The sequence below is a fragment of the Pteropus alecto genome, unplaced genomic scaffold, assembly GCF_000325575.1.
Source record: "Pteropus alecto unplaced genomic scaffold, ASM32557v1 scaffold171, whole genome shotgun sequence".
Taxonomy (NCBI): domain Eukaryota; kingdom Metazoa; phylum Chordata; class Mammalia; order Chiroptera; family Pteropodidae; genus Pteropus; species Pteropus alecto.
Window position 1 is genome coordinate 1,546,261 of NW_006431925.1, and position 6,000 is coordinate 1,552,260.

Consider the following 6,000-nt stretch of genomic DNA (forward strand, 5'->3'; position numbering starts at 1 on the left):
AAACCATTTAGTATAAAAAGAATTGTTCACCTAATGTTAAACTGCAAAATCATCTCCTTTTAAATTATATAAAACCTACACTCAAAATATACTTCTTTATATCTTTTTTATTTTCTCATGAATTTCACTATTTCTTTAGCTGATGCTAATATTTCTTTTTAAACCTCTAACTGAAAGCTAGAAGTTGTCAGATTATTGTAGAGGTCTAAGTCCATATCATTAAGTACTTAAAATTCATATAATCATCTATGCATTTGCTTAATTTTTCCTACTTTGAATAGAAAATTATAATGGGGAGCATGAAAAATAAAGGTTTCATTAAAATTTAATTACTCTTGGTCTAGCATTTATTTCTGAATTCCAAAATTATAAGTGAATATAAATTAAATAATAAGTCCAACCATAATTCTGGTCCTTCAGAATAAGATGAAAAGCTCTCTCTTGAAAAATAATCAAACAGAGATATTAGATTTCTATAATATACTTTATGCAATGAAGATAATTTCTAAATAAAATAAATAAGTGTTCCAAATATATAATTTAACTAATACCCAACATTTCCCTTTATTTTTGATTATACAAATAATACATATTCATTAAATTCAAATAATATACAAGTATATTCAATAAAAATTAGTTTCCAATTCCCTTTTCCAAATAATATACACTAGGAATATATCAAAGTATAAGATTTATACGTTTGAAAATAGAATCTAATAAGTTGTTAAATTTACAACATACACAGGTCTAATATGTAACAATTAAATATCTTGTATAATTGAAAAATATATACTCAGATACGTACAATTGGTATAGTTTGTACCTTTTCACCAAAATATTAAAATAATATATAAATCATATGGTCTATTCTGTCAAATATGATTACTTCAGTTAATAAGATGAATGGGATTAAGCAATACTTACAATTACACTGTTTGCAGAAAATGCAAAAGAACCAATTATAGCAAATTAAATGTCATATATTGATAAAATACCCTCTTAATAGAGATACACAAATACATGATATTATGCTAAACTATATTCTTTAAAATATTAATGTTTACTTTAGTGCTTTGACTACTGAATGAAGAAAATACCATTAAAAAGTTTTTTGCTAACATTTAACTACATTCTACTCTGAATGTAAATAAAGTCTAGGTTTTTCTAATTTACCTGATGCTTCCATGTTGAATAGGATATTGAGAATTGTATTATATTTATTCCCCCAAAATATATATGTATATATATATATTTCAGAACAACGGTGGTAACTCTAATACCAAATTAGAGACAGCTGTCAATCTCTGTAGGAAATCAGGCCTCTTCTTTTGACTCTGAAATACCATCACTTGGCATTTAATTACTAAAAATAATATTCTAACTAGAACAAAATCATTTGCACCAAAACACTGGTTACATAATGTAAGGTACAATTCCACATACACAAAATTCTACCCCTGAGTTGAACAGAAAAGACTTAAAAAAAGGGACTCTAGAAAATATTTCTTCCACCCACCTCATTTTACAAGTATGTAAACTGTGGCCCAGAGAGACTTTTATCTGCTTTCATTGAGAATCTATAGGTATAGAGATATACACAAAATATCACTTAATTTATGACACATAATTTAGATTAGCTAAAAAAAAGACACTATATTTCATATGACTAAAACTTCATGAACACTAATAGGACCCTAATTTCTTGTCACAGAAATGTCTATAGACGCACAAAAGATAATTTAAAAAAACAACTGGTAACTAGTACATCATACTATTGACTAAAAAAGCAAAACAATTAAATATACCAATCCATATGATATTGTTTAATAATAGACACAACAGTTTCTAATCTTATTTCCCTATCCTAGAAGGCATAAACATGCCAAACTATAACTAAAGATAGCACTCTTGTAAAATTGCCTTTACAAAAGAGAAAAGAAAATCATTAAATAATTGAATGGGGGAGAGAGACTAAAATACAGTAAGTGAAAGTTCAATTATTTACTGTTTTTTCTCTCCCAAGCTTTGTTTCAATACGTCAAAAGAAAAATTCAAACTCAATGTTTCTAAAATAAAGAATGAAAACTAGGTTCATCATAAACTGGCTTTGCTGCAAAAATTTCACCAAAAGAATGAAAGTATTAAGACTAACGCATAAAACATTGCAAGCAAAGCTAATTAAGATATTCATATTATGTTATAAGTTGATTTGCTACTTTTAAGAACACAGGTCTTAAATCTCATATATTGGTTTGGTTATTTGAAAATATTTAAAAACAAAATCAATTATTTTAAGTTTCATTAAAAGTGAAGTATTTATAAAAGCATTTTAATTTCATTTGCTTTTAGAAAAAAATAATTTCCAAGGAGTGCATCCATTTGTTTGTTACTCAGTTCTGTACCAATCACAAATTAGATGACCTTAAAATAAAATTTAGAGCAGCACTAAGTTTAACTGACCTCAATACATTTTTAAATGATGCTTCCCAGTTATCTGTTATTCTCATATTGGGTTTTCCAGTCTAGAGCGGGTACACAAGAAACTTACAGTCTATGTAGTACTCCTAGTCAGTTTCACTCTGCAGATGGCACAGTGGAGAAATACCTTCTGTACAGGACCATGTACAATTTCTTCTGCAGCTGTCAGCACCTAGGGGAAAGTGCGCTGTTAAAGAGTTGCTGCGTTCCACCTCAGAAGTGGCTGCAATTCGGTGGTGGGTGAAGTGATTCCTGTACATATATACAGGGATGAAAAGTACTATAGAAAATGAAAATATTTAACAACAAAAGTGGCTGTCTGAAAACTGTGCCACAGCAAAACAGAATACATCATTTAGTCACAAGAGCCCTACAGAGATGAGCTACCATTCATTTAAAAATTGAATGTTAAGAATGATTGAAAGAAAAAAACAGAAACAGTTATTCAAGTCACAACATAACTATAAATCAACATTAAAACGTGTTAAAAACTAAACCCAAACATTGTATATTGATTTATAGCATTATTTCTATAGTAATTTACCTAAAACCAGGCAAATGTATATAGTAAGATTCTTCACTCTTTTCAGCTAATTTAATGCTTTTGTTTTAAGATGACAATTCAAGGGGGCGGGGAACAAAATTGGTAGATATCAGAATTGAAGCACAGGAAACATTAAAATATTTAAAAAGAAATGTAAGAAAAACCATTCTGAAATTCTAAATTACTTTATATGGAAAAAAAAGGAATTTTATGAAATAACAAGTCCTCAACACTAGCAATGGTTATATTATTTTTCATATGGAACTTTAATAGTGATCGGATTATAAAATGCAACTTCTTTTTCTGCAAAGTCACGCTGAGTCAGAATTTAAATAGTCTTCATCCTTCACTCCTATAAATGAGTTAACCGAATGTATGATAGCTTTAGTTCATTAATACAGAAAATTATTACCAAATCCTACTTTTATTACACCACTACCACCTTTTCTAATGGTCTTTAATGAAATCAGAAGATAAAATTAGAATATTCTTCACTGAGAAATATCACTGAATCACTAGGCTATTTTTCTAATCTACCTCTAGGAACAGCTACTATGTTTACACAACCTTAAAGAGGTAACTGTTTACATTATTTCAAAATAGCACATTTAGGTTCCTGACACAGATTGAGGGTGCTTTGAAGCAAAGTCCAACAAATCTGCCAATAAGAAATGTCCCATACATAAAACTTTTCTGAATCTCACTTGCCATAACAGATTTTATTTATTTTGGCATATACTCAGTGGAGTCAGAGATAGCTGAACATTTCTTTTCAGCTTTCTGAAATTCTTTCTAGAATAAGACATAGTGTAAATAAATATTTCCTTTAAGTGACAAGAGGTAGTAGGAGAAAAAAAAAGTACAGAGTCCCTCAGTCTCTTTATTAAAGAAGACACAGATATCAGGGATTCCCAATCAGGGGTCAATGTATGAGATTTAGGGAACTTAGGAATTCTGCAAAATTGCATATGAAAATAAAGAAATAGTATATGGGTTCATAAGTACATTTTTCTATGGAAAATAGGTCGTAAGCTTTTGTCAAAAGGGTGTCAAAAGGTTCTTGACTTCCCCCAAACATTGAAGGAATTACTGATAAGCATTTTGAAGACACCCAACTGAATGAGGAGCAGTATTTGTTAAATGACTAACTCTGAGCTGTTTCTTCTTATGTAAAATGAGTAACAGACACAGGGATGTTTCAACAACTAAATGAAATAACTCACATAAAGCACATGGTACAATTATTGACCTACTATTATTAGTAATAGTAATAATTGTTCAAAAGAGCTATCGCAAACAAAACTTCCTTATAGGGTCCCATCTTTGGTTACTGCTCTATAACCTCATAGTATTATTTTTATTTAGCTGTGTCTTCTACATTTATTTAGCTGTGCCTTCTCAAAGAGACCAATATCAAAAGCTATATATTCCCGCATTATTTTAGGTACAAAAATGCTAAATATAAGTTCTGGAACACTGCTACATACTCTATGGAGTCTACATTTCCCAAAAAGCTCACTGGCCCATTCTATGACACTGCACTTACTTGGAAAATGTTTGGGTAAGTAAAACATTTGGTTTCCATTATTATATAAATAATTTTATTTCCTTTATTAGTCTCTCTCCTGTCATTCACACAATAACATACAAACTAAACATATAAATCTGAAGAATCTATCAAGGAATCACATTTTCTGAAAAGGTTATACAAGTAACACTTTTACTTTCATCAATCATTTTCCCTGCCCCTTTTGAGGTTAGTTCTCTGTAGGTAAAAGACACAATAAACATTCACGCATACACACTCTTTAATAACAACTCTTGAGTTAAAATATGTATCCTAGCCTTACCTTTAAAATGAATTCACAATATTATAAACCATATCACAAAACAGTGTTGATGGTGCTCTTCGAGATTGTGGTGACTTTTAAATACTTATCAAAAGTGACAAATGAAATCTTACCATATATTAAGGATACTCAGTGAAGAAACAGAAGATCCAATAATATTTTTGAAATAACAAACTATACAACTAATAGTTGGTTCCAAATAATGCGGAATGAGTCCACAGAGTTTCTGGGCTAAGAATAATACTGCAGACAGATGGAATAACAAAAGCAAAGCCTTGAGACAAGAACAAGTGATCAAAATTTTAATCAGGGGTCAGATCACAGAGGACCTTGCGGGCCATAATAAAGACTTTGGATTTTAAAAAAATAAAGCCAAGACAGAATTTTGCCTGGGGGAGTAATATTCCTTCTTTAATCTTTTAAAAGGATCATGCCAGCTGATGTAGTGAAATTGATGGTAGTCAGCAAGAATGTAAGTACTAGCAAAGAGTAAAGTAAAATTTACATAACAGAATATCAGGTGGGACTTTTCTTATTGCCCTGGGATTGGCAATTAGAACCCAAGACTAAGAACAAAGAATCAAGTATTTCTCATTCAGAAGGCAGAAACAAATGAGAGCCAACTACTCCTCCATAACTTAAACATCTTTACCTTCCTCAGTTCCCCTTTGCCCCAGACTGCCCAACCCCACCCCATCTTGAATAAGTAGTTAATCATCAGTTTGCTGCATCGACTAATTGTAGGTGGACAGCATTATTGCCGAGTCGAAATAAAGCAAGAATGACTCCAAATGACCGACAAAATGAGAAAACTGGTACCTCGTCTCGAGGCTGGACCTCTGCTTGTGTTGAGATTTGCTTATCATCCCATGCCCACTCCCCTTCCATGCCCATTGACAAGAAGGAAAAAAGACTTGGAGTTGGAATTAGGGGTAGAACTAGAATCACTATTTGAAAGAGCAAAGAGGGTCTTGACTGTGAAAGCAGCTGGACTTGAACCTCCAGAAAAGAATCCAAGCAGCCAGAGGCTATGGGTATACTAGAAAGGTAGAGGCGGAGAAAGAGTAGAAAAAGCCAGCCAGAACTGGAAAGAACGGCTCTCCAAAAATACCTCACTCCCCCCATACC

The 6,000-nt window shown here is 31.4% G+C and overlaps 1 protein-coding gene across 1 annotated transcript in view; it reads right to left on the reverse strand.

Moving 5' to 3' along the window:
* The window catches only part of NOVA1 (NOVA alternative splicing regulator 1), a 131,712-nt gene that overhangs the window by 87,242 nt on the left and 38,470 nt on the right, over window positions 1-6,000 (reverse strand). Inside the window, exon 2 of the mRNA XM_006906853.2 lies at window positions 2,549-2,650. The gene's annotated coding sequence lies outside the window, so the exon portion shown is untranslated. The remainder of the gene's footprint in view (window positions 1-2,548; window positions 2,651-6,000) is intronic.